Source organism: Ananas comosus, unplaced genomic scaffold, assembly GCF_001540865.1.
Source record: "Ananas comosus cultivar F153 unplaced genomic scaffold, ASM154086v1, whole genome shotgun sequence".
NCBI classification, from domain to species: Eukaryota; Viridiplantae; Streptophyta; class Magnoliopsida; order Poales; family Bromeliaceae; genus Ananas; species Ananas comosus.
The window spans coordinates 6,520-18,278 of record NW_017893434.1 but is presented as its reverse complement, the minus strand read 5'-3'; the positions used below and the strand labels follow the sequence as shown (position 1 = coordinate 18,278).

Sequence of the window (11,759 nt, the reverse complement as noted above, 5' to 3'; positions counted from 1 at the left end):
TATTCGTGTTAGCATAGCTTTCTTACTTGTGCAAATCATGCTAAGTAGAGACATTATGTTATAGCAAGCATTCATGTTTATTTACTTGTTGTTCATTTCGGTAATTACTCACTTCTACTTACTTGCTTAGTTTTGGGCCTAGTGGCGCTTTTCACTGAAGTCAGTAATTGCCTACTGGGAACTATTATTTAATAGTTTTCACGCCCTCTGTTTGATGTCTTTTTCAGAGCCTTCAGCACCGGCGGAGGCACGGGATCGCGGCAAGGGAGTTGCATAGCTAGTTAGCGCGGAGCTTGCTTTTGCTCCTAGGTGGTCTACTTTCTTTTTGTGTTCTTGGTGAGAGAGAGTTTTGATACCATATATAGAGACCACCATTGTACCACTTATAGCACTTGTACTCGGATTTTTGTTGTTCTACTTTATGGTTTAATTTAGTGAATTTTAGCTTTTGTTGTATTGTAATACGCTGAACTTTTGCAAATTGCGGAGTTCGAGTGTGTGGAATGAAATGTGGAACTATCCTACATGTTCTAAAAGGTTTGGACAAATTTTTGAACAAGTTAGAGGATGATTGGAAAGCTAAAAGTGAGAAAGTGCATTGCAATTTCGAAATTGGCAATTTTTGCATTGGTGTACCGGTACAAGTATAATGCTGTACCGGTACAGCAAGCAGCAGCAGCAGCAGCTGCGTGGCAGCTTGGACATTTTGGTCTTTTTACTCAGCAAGCTTATCCCTTTTACCCCGAGCTCGACCCCTGCAACCTGGATAAGCACCTCTGAGCTCAGCAGGGAGGTTTGAGGGTTTCCTTCTCTCTCTCTAGGATTTCTTTCTCTCTCTACAAAGAAATCGCCGATTTCGTTCGTTTTCGTCGCGACGTTGGTTTTCTGTGGGTTGCGAGCGTCGCAGAGCTTACTTGGAAGTATGAGGGAGGAGTTTGGAGAGCTTTTCGTAGCCCTGGACCAGTAGAGTCCTGGTTGGATGTTCGATAATGTAATCGACCCAATTTTTTCGTTATCGACGTTCTTTTCTTCGCTTTGAGTATTGATTTTGGATGTTTGTTACTCCAGCTGAGAGAGAAGAGGTCTTATTGTTGAAACAAGGTCAGATATAGTAGCTTGGCTCAGTTGGGACTAAGTTTCTGATCAAAGAAGGTAAACTACTTCTTTTCTTCATTGTTCGGGCGCGAATTCGTCGATTAAAGGTTGATTTTGGAATCGCTGTTCGCAGCAGGTTTTTGAATTAAACTGAGCTTAATTGGTGACATTGGGGACTGGTTTAGAAGGTGTTCTAACCCAGAGTAAGCAGGAATTTCTGCTAGAAATCTAATTTTACAAGAATTCGGATATTTTAGCTAGTATACTAGCATTCTAATGCCGTTTCGATGTTGTTCGCAGCAAGAGTGCGATCGACTTTTGGAGTGACTTCAGCTGACTTGTGAAAGCTCTTGAAGACTCAACTTGAGGTATTAAGCTAGCCGAAGCAGGGAATTAAGTTATTACTTTGTACTATGTGTAATTGGGGCCGAAATTGGATTATTAAGTAATCATTTCGATGCGGTTTTGATGCTTTATTTTCAGCAGGTCCAGAGACCGTTTGAGCTGAGTTTGGAGCTTCTGTTGGGCTGTTTTGAGCTTAGTGATAGGTGGGTTTGACCTAACCAGAGCAAGTGAAACTCCCCTATGTTCTATATGTCACTATAGAATGGGTTTGTTGTGCGCTTTTTGCGACTACGTGATTGATATGAATTTGGACATCTTTGCCACCATATTTGATATGTTTGACAGTGTACCTCTATGAAGTAGAGATGAAGTAGAGAAATTGCATGCATAAAAGTATTTATGATCATGTTTAATACTGTAGAATGACTTAAGAACAAATGTAGAATGCACTTATAAAGTAGAGAACAATGACATTCTCTTGACTCTAAAGTAGAGAAAAATAACATGCTTATGACTATGTTGAAGTGCCATAATAGTAGAAAGATTATAATGCCATGTGATTTAGCATTACTCTTACATGTTTACAATCTAGTGGATACTAGTTCTTGTTACTATCTGTGTGTATTGAAATTCCGATCAGAGGATCGAGTGTAAGAACATTGCAAATGAAAACATGATAATTGAGACATGTGCACAGTGAAATATACTTGCTTGCCATCGTGCTCATTCGCACACGCTTGTGAGGGTCGCTCCCTACAAGTCGGCACTCCGGAGTTGGCCTACGCGATAGTTGCTCTCCCGTGCGGGATTGACTGCCGAAGTGGATTGCCGTGGGGAGTGTATACTACCACGGGGCCATTAGGCACGGCGCAAGCTGGACTACCTTGGGTAGGTCCTTATGAATGAAATAAAAGTACTAAATGACAAAGGACAGTAATAAATGATCATCAGTTATGGTGTACAGTATTTACTTACACATCCATGTTCATGTTTGTGTTTATAGTAGTTGCTATGCTTTTATTACTCAGCTGATTCATTACTGCAGAAATCATGATTACATGTGATTACATGCCTATTGCCTGTTAGCATTGCATATATATATATCATGCAATCATCTCTTTTACTTTCATTTAGTACATTATGAGCCTAATGGTGTAATTCGCCGAGGCTGGCGGCTTACCCACTCGGAACTATTGTTAATAGTTCTCACGCCCTTTTTATTGTTGTTTTTACAGAGCCGTCTACAGGAGAGGCTAAGGATCGTGGCAAGGGAGTCGCGTCTAGCTAGACATTGCTAGGAGCGTGCTAGTCGATCACCTTGCTACTCGGGCTACGGCCGAGGGTGATGTCCAGTTTATAGAGAGATTACCATTGTACAGATATTTTGTGTACCCTGTGTTGTAAATGAGTTTTGGATCAAGATGTGGCAGTTTTTGTACTTTCTTTTGTACTTATATTTTGAGTTGGACACTCTCGTTCTTTTGTTGATAGTCTTTGTGACTTTTACTATGCTCTGATATCAGGATAGGATTATGTTATGTTTTTACTCCTATTGACTTGTTTCTTGTAGACGCCTTATATACTGCAGGTGTATGGCGGGTCTGTGCACGTACCGGATATGCTTCCGCCGGTACCCGGGCGTGACATGTACTCTCCTGTTGTAGAATCTAGTAGTACTTTACTCTGATATCGCTAGATCTCTTTGTATTATTATTTTATTTATTGCTTTATCGTAGACACCTTATATGTTTTAGATATATGGCGGGTCTGGACACGTGCCAGGCGGGCTTCCGCTGGGCCCCAGGGCGTGACACCTAGGCTTTGATACCAAAAATAATCTGTCACGCCCCGAGACCCAGCAGAAGCCCGCCCGGTGCGTGTCCAGACCCGCCATATGACTAAAACATATAAGACGTCTATAAAAAAAAGGGCAAATAAAACGATAGAATAAAGACATCTAGAAGTATCATAGCAAAATACAACTAGATTCTACAAAAGAGGAGTAAGCAAAAGGCTAAAATCCACTAAAAGTAAACCATAAGTAGTACATCTGAAATCCAAAGTTCAAAAGCTAAAAGTAATACATAGGTGGTCTCTATATATTGATACAAAACCTCTCTCTCTCTCTCAACAACAAACAATAAGAGAGAAAACTACCTAAGCAAAATGTAAATCCTTACTATCTAGCTATGCGACCCCTTTGCCCCGTTCCCGTGCCTCCACCGGTACTGAAGGCTCTGAAAGAAAACCATAAAATAGACGACGTGAGAACTATTAAATAATAGTTCCCAGTGGGCAATTACTGACTTAAGTGCAATGCGCCACTAGGCCCGAAAACCAAGCAGGTAAGTAAGAATAAATAAGCAATATGAATGACAAGTATTTAAATATGAATACTTACTAAGACATAATATCTCTACTTAGCATGAATTTGCATAAGTAATAAAGCTACTGTAACATGAATGTACATGAGTATGACCAACATAATGTCCACAAGCTAAATAGTAAAATGTCAATGTTTACTATTCTAGTCAATGTCCACTCGGTATACTAAGTCACCAATGTTCCAATCCTGTAGGACCTACCCGTGGGTAGTCCGACCTGCGCCGTGCCTAATGGCCCCGTGGTAGTCAACATCCCCACTCTAGGAATGAGCCTCCCCACGGCATTCCATTTCGGCGCCCAATCCCGCACGGGCGAGCATGTGTCGCGATGGCTTTGCCACAGATTGGGTAAATGAAAAGTTAATAATGACATTGAACATTGCTTATTGAATATAGATCGAACTTGTTAGCATGATAGTATCTTTTACTATATGATGCATGCATTCATTACACATGATTATGGGCATAGTAGCATAGTTTTTCTATTATGTCTTTACAGCTTTGATATATATCTATCTATCTGTATTGTTGTTACTTGTGCCCACTTGGACCTAGTGGGGAGATCGGTGGAGCCGGCGGCCAAGCCCACTGGAAACTATGAAAAATAGTTCTCACCCCATATTATTTCCAGGGCTAGGTACAGGTTTGCCGGGCGAGGACCGCGGCAAGGGCATCGCGCCCGACCAGCGAGGATTATTGGTAGAGTAGTAGCTTTCCTTTTGCATTAGCACACCTATTGTCACGCCCGGGTACCAGCGGAAGCATATCCGGTACGTGCATTGACCCGCCATACACCTGCAGTATATAAGGCGTCTACAAAGAAAGCAAGTTGATAGGGAGTAAAACAAAGAGAGTCCTATCCTGATATCAGAGCAATGTACAAGTCGATATACTATCAGTAAAAGAACAAAGGAAAATACAATCCAAAATCTCGACAGAAGAGAAGTATCACAACTGCAGTTCACGGTCCAAGTAGTACATATACATCACGAGTATACAAAAATAGGATAGGTATAATGGTGGTTTCTCTATACAAAGGGACATCACCCTCGGTCGTAGCCCGAGTAGCAAGGTGATCGACTAGCATGCTCCTAGCAATGTCTAGCTAGACGCGACTCCCTTGCCACGATCCCTAGCCTCTCCTGTAGATGGCTCTGTAAAAACAACCACCAAAAGGGCGTGAGAACTATTAACAATAGTTCCCAGTGGGTAAGCCGCCAGCCTCGGCGAATTACACCACTAGGCTCATGATGTACTGAAAGTAAGTAAAAGCGATAAGTGCATGATATAGAAATATGCAGTGCTAACCGGTAACAGGCATGTATTCAACATGTAAACATGATTTCTGCAGTAATGAATCAACTGAATAATAGAAGTATCGCAACTACTATAAACATGAACATAAACATAATCATAGAAGTGTAAGTACTACTGTACACTACAACTGATACTCATTCATTACTATCATTATCATTTTCACTTTCATTTTCATTCACTAGGACCTACTCAAGGTAGTCCAGCTTGCGCCGCGCCTAATGGCCCCGTGGTAGTATACACTCCCCACGGCAATCCACTTCGGCACCCAATCCCGCACGGGCGAGCAACTGTCGCGTAGGCCAACTCCGGAGTGCCGGCTTGTAGGGAGCTACCCTCACAAGCGTGTGCGAATGAGCACGATGGCAAGCAAGCAAAGTCCATTATCCACATGTCTCAATTTTCATATTTTCACATGCAAAGTTCAGAACCCTCGATCCTCTGATCGGAATATCAATACACAAATAGTAACAAAAGCTAGTATCCACTAGATTGTAAACATGTAAGGGTAAAGCTAAATCACATAGCATTATAATCTTTCCACTAGTATGGCACTATCAACATAGTCATGAGCATGTCATAGTTCTCTACGTTAGAGTCAGGAGAATGTCATTGTTCTCTACTTTAAAGTGCATCCTACACTTGTTCATAAGCCATTCAACTGTATTGAATATGAATAGAAATACTTTCATGTATATATGTTCTCTATATCATAGAAACATAATAAACTGATCTCCTGGTTGTTCTACTGAACTAAACAAGAATACTTTAATGCATGAGTACTTTTATGCATGAACGCTCATTTCACATATGATAAACGTCATGATGACGAATTCCGAGCCCTTTAACAATCACATAGGCATATAATTAAACCACGTCTATAATACATATAGAACATAGGGGAGCTTCACTTGCTCTGGTTAGGTCAAACCCACCTAGTACTATGCTCCCAAAAATCACAAGAAGTCGAAAAAAGTCGGCTCCAACCCTGCTGAAAACAAACATTAACACCGCGTCAAAATAACGACCGGAATATCCGATTTCGGCCTAAATTACACTTAGTACAAAGTAACCCCTTAAATCCCTGTTTTGGGACTAGTGTAATACCTCAAGATAAGTCTCCAAGAGCTCTCACAAGTCAACTAACGATGATCCAAGGCTCGATCGCACTCACGCTGCGAACAAAATCGAAACGGCATCAAACTCATCATATAATAGCAATTATGGTCGGAATCTTGCAATTTCAGCTTCCTAACTGAAATTCTTACTTACCTTAGGTTAGAGTACCTTCTAAACCATCTTCAAAGAGTACAAGTTCAGCTCAACAAAGCTCGAGGACCTGCTGCGAAGAAGTAATCCCCAAATACATCAAGTCGCTCCAATAATTGCATTTAGTTCCGATTTAGCTTCATAAATGGCTAATCCTCTCAATTAACCTTCAAAGAAGCTTATCCCTAGTCTAAGGAGCTTAATTCACAGCTAATTAATCCAACTTTAATTGCTGAAATCTCAGAAGAATACAGCTAGAAGCAGAAACTCAAAAGCAATACTCAAATCGACTAATAGAACGTCGATAACGGAAAACTCGAGTCACATACCTTCTCAAGCCTCCAACCAGCACCTCACTGGTTCAGAGCTGCGAAAAACTCTCCAAAATACTCCCTCACACGTCCACGTAGGCCCTGCGACACATGCGAACAGCGAAGAACCAACGTTGCGTCGAAAACGAGCGAAATCGGCGAATTCTTTGTAGAGAGAGAAAAACCCTAGAGAGAGAGAGTGAGGAAGGTGGGAGAACCTTTCTCTGAGCTCCAGCATACCCCACTGAGCTCCTGGGGTCGTGCACGGGTCATATAGATAGGGATCAAGTGTGAAATTACAAAACTAACCTTGCTGCCACGAATCTGCCAGCTTGTACCGGTACAAGGTAATGTCTGTACCGGTACAGCAAGCAGAAAAGGCTGATTTTCGCCAGTTCAATGCACTTTCTCACTTTTAGCATTCCAATCATCCTCTAACTTGTTCAAAAACTTGTCCAAGTCAATTAGAACATGTAGAATAATTCCACACTTCATTCCACCTACTTGAACTCTGCAATTGGCGAAAGTCCAATGTATTACACCTATGTATTTGAGAGAGATTCATGTAGGTGAGGACTTTGGAGAGCTATGTACTTGAGAGTATGTATTCATTTTGAGGAAAAGAATGTAATTGTATACAAAATGCAAATGTAATGTAATAGTTAGTAAGTTCTCTCTTTATTTCATTTGTATATCTTGTGGATTACTTGGTCTTTGTTGTTTGCACTGTTTGTACCCCGTTGATTGTGTACTTATAGAATTTAAAATCCTGGGTAAATTTTTGTACTCGATCTGTTGTTGAGCCTTGGGCGGACAGGGGAGATGCTGTCCGTTCGGCATCCGTTCGCCGCGCCCGAACCGTGCCAAATTGGTAGGGGACGAGGATGGGGGGGGTGACATCCAGCTAGTTCTATATATATATATATATATATATATATATATATATATAGAGAGAGAGAGAGAGAGAGAGAGAGAGAGAGAGAGAGAGAGATAGAAGAACTAGCTGAAATCATCAATAAACACAAAGACTATTTTGTGCTAATCGATTTTTTTAACTAGCCTTGATGAAGAAAATGGGTGTTTAGAATAATGGGGTTAGATTGATGTGACCCCCTAGGGTTTATGGTGGTTGGATTGAATAGTATTACTCTAAACGGTAAAAATGAACAAAAGGGTTAAAATCGAACAGTGAAAAAACCGATAGACACCAAATCCTGATGCTATGCTGAAGTACTCGCCGCCGACTCTATATATAACAATAATAACATACATACATACATAACCATACATATAATATATTATATATATATTTAATATATATATAGTTATATATATATATATTAATATAGTATAAATAAGTTTTGCCTAGAATACTTTCAGTAGTTAAACGAGCAATTTTAACTACCTATTCGTTTTCGATGATAGAGCTTCCCAAATTGCGATCGCTCCCATTGAACAATGCAATCTACTACACTCTGAAAAGTGTGTTAATAAATCAAATTTCAAATCTTTTCCGACATTCATTGGCCTACATGATCAAAGTTTCAAAAATTTGTAATTTTAACAGTCGATAAGAGGCTTTTCTCGTTAACCGGCGTAAAGATATCCAAATCTAATTGAATTTGTTAGAAATTTTTAAACTATTAAAACAAGAATCTAACTCTGATATTGATTAACACCCTATCATCAATTTTTTTAAAAAATAGGTCATTTCAGCCCATTCATTTTCTTCACTATGGAAAACAGAACAATATTCTGAAGTGTTTAAATTTTTGTATTTCTAGATAGGTTAAAATGTGTTTCGGATCATATTTATTATAAGCGTGAGCTGATCGTCCAATTTGGAAGCTCTATCATCGAAACACAAAACTAGTAGTAAAAACGGCATCGTTTAACTAATAGTATTCTATGGCCCAACTAATCTCTCTCTCTCCTCTTCGTCTTCTTCTCTTCTCTTATATATATATAATAAATATATAATAATATATATTATATTAAGGAGTATATAATGATTATATACAGTAACAATGTTATATGATTTTAGATTTGGTCATTAAAATTAAGAAATTGTACGATTAAATATGACTGTAGTCCCTCTGGGATTCGAGTGGTTGTGGTTGTATGTAATTAAATCAACATAAAAAAGATCAAAGGTATAGAGTCTAACGTAAAAAATTACATAGGACCAAGGTGCTTGAGCTTTTACAAACACCATAGCCGGACTAGATATATAATATATATATATATTATAATAAATATATACTATATATAATATATATAATATATATATATAATAAGACTCCGTATACTTTTAAAAGTAGCTAAGTCATTGGTTGTCTTGTATAGTTTTTAACCCTTGAATAATATGATTCGTTTAGATGAATTGGCCCTCCTGGTAGTGTTTTGCGGTGTTGAATATAATAACCTAACGGGTGAAAATGATACGAAGGCGAGATCTAATGTAAAAAAATCACAAGCGCAAGGCTTGGTGGCTTTTACAAGCACCATTAGCCGACTCAATATATATAATATAAATTATATAGAGAGTAGAGAAGAAGAGAGAAAGAGAGAAAGAAAGAGAGAGAGAAGAGAGAGGCTACTATGCACGAAGCACAGAGCCTTCTCGGCTTCAAGCTCGTTCAATGTTGCGCTTTCGAATCGTCGATCGCCTTCCGTTTAAACAGATCTAGAGTAAAATTGGAATACCTAAAAATAAAGTTATGATTTACAATATCATTTGGCCTAGTGAACGAAGTGGCTCAAAATCAACGACTGAAAATAAAAATCTTAACAAAATTAAAATATGACATTTAAATTTTAAATCAATAGATATCTCTTATTTATTTAGTATATCAAATTTTGCTATCAAAATTTCACGTGATTTGGATATTTCAAACACCCGTTAAACTTGCAAACGGCTCACTACACCATTGAAATTTGTTGATTTTCGAGCCCCATTCCGATCACCTAGGTTCAAATGATATCTGAAAATAAATAATTTATTTCTCGTATTCCAAATACTCTAATCATGTGTAACGGAGCCGATTGACGATCTCGAAGTCCCGCAACATCGATAAACGACTAGGAACACGGAACTCCTGCTCCGAACGCATAGTACCTCACTATATATATAATAATATATATATATATATATATATATATATATATATATATAACTAGGTTGGAATGCTATTAATAACGCAAAGTTGTTAGTGCTATTAGATTTTCAGTTCTTGCATTAAGAAATGTACGGTTAGAATGATGTGGGCCCCCTAGGGTTGAGTAAATTATTGGTTGAATAGTATAATCTGGCTGGTGAAAATAGTTAAAGAATTAAATCTAATGGCAGAAAACTTGGTAAAACCAAATACTTGGAGATATTGATAGTATGCCAGTCGACTCTCTCTCTCTCTCTCTCTCTCTCTCTCCCCCTATATACATAGTGTGTGAATCTTTTATTAGAGAGAACTCTCAGGATTAAGACAACGAGAGTAGTGTTATAACTTGCAAGTAGAATAACTAAACTGTTCATCTGGATGATCGTATAAAAGCATGTTTTGAAACTCGTAATATATAGAATAACTAAACTATATCATTTACAACAATGGTATAGTGCTTTCCCAAAACGAGATTACCACTTTGTACCTGACATGTGTAGATCATTCTGGATTTATTTGGTTTTCTAAAATAATAATTTTCCATCTGTAGAGAAAGAGATGTGATGACTAAAGGCCAAATTGGTAAAGGCCCTTAACATATTTTATCATATATTCTTGTCGCATGGAACACTTCACTTGCAATCTCAAATAGAGAGCCTAAGATGTTTTTTCTTTTAATTCTCATAAAAGTTACACAGGTTTGAGTCTTTTTGAATATTTTCTTGTTAGGAAAAAAAATCTAAATTTTTATTTACTTTTACACCACTTATTTCTTTTATTTATTTATTTATTTATTCACTTATTTATTTAATTATTTATTTATTTACTAGGTGCTCTTCCACCTAATAGAGGCGAGGTGCTGTTGAGCGTCGCAGAAACGTTCTACTCCCACTCGGCCACTCCCCTCTATATATGTCACGCCCCGCCCCGAAACCGCTACCAATTTGGCACGGTTCGGGCGCGGCAGCGCGACCGCCGAACGGACGGAGTTTCCCCTGTCCGCCCAAGGCTAAGCAACAGATTGTGTACAACAAGTCCCCAGGAATACAACTTGAATACATACACAATCAAACAACGATGAACGAGAGCACAAACAGTGCTACAACCAACTAGAGCAAGCGATACAAGTAAAACCATACAAGTATACAAAAGAGAGAAACTTAGCTAATTGAGACCTCATTGAAACATTTAACCTCTTTCGATAACATTTTAAACTTTAATCATTTAATACAACTTGCATTCTTTTCTCAAATGAATATACATCATGAACTCTCCAAAACCTCACCCTATACAACATCTACTCTCAAAACCATAAACCAAAAGTACAGGGTATAGAGCTAATGCAAGTAGGTAAGGTAGGCTATCTACAAAAGCTAGGGCGCTATCCCTTACACGATCCATTGCCGAAGGCCCGCTGTCCTGTGTACCTGTACCCCCCAAAGCCACACGGGGTGAGAACTACGAATAGTTCCCAGTGGGTTCGGCCGCCGACTCCGCCGATCTATACCCACTAGTCTCAAGCAGGCATAGAGAGATATATATGCAATATATGTAAAACTGAGCTAAACTGAAAGCAGTATGTAACAACTATATCAAGCTATGCCTCAATCTGGAATCATGAATGCATGAACAATAAGTAAAGCTGGTGGGTAAGCAACTATTAACATCTACAACAGCTATCATAGTAAGCTATAAACATGCTACTAGGTAAGCAAATAAGCCGATATGAACAATGAATAGCTACTATGAATATCAATCATGGGTAAGACTCAATGGGTAACCCAATCCTTAAGCGAACACAAGTTCACAAGCAAGGCTCACATATCAATCTCCTAGGGATGTCAAGCTGGACTATCCCCGAGTACGCCTGCGAGAAATAACAA

The 11,759-nt window shown here is 38.8% G+C and overlaps 1 long non-coding RNA gene across 3 annotated transcripts; it reads left to right on the top strand.

Annotated features, from left to right (window-relative positions):
* Nucleotides 1-1,235: 1,235 nt before the first annotated feature.
* LOC109706059 lies at nt 1,236-2,712 on the top strand. Of its 3 annotated transcripts, none has more exons than XR_002215034.1 (4): nt 1,236-1,298; nt 1,396-1,463; nt 1,582-1,643; nt 2,676-2,712. It is a non-coding gene; the product is annotated as an uncharacterized LOC109706059 (long non-coding RNA). The 3 variants fall into 3 exon arrangements; XR_002215036.1 differs by having other exon boundaries at nt 1,579-1,643; XR_002215035.1 differs by lacking the exon at nt 2,676-2,712 and having other exon boundaries at nt 1,579-1,798.
* The last annotated feature ends 9,047 nt before the right edge of the window (nt 2,713-11,759 follow it).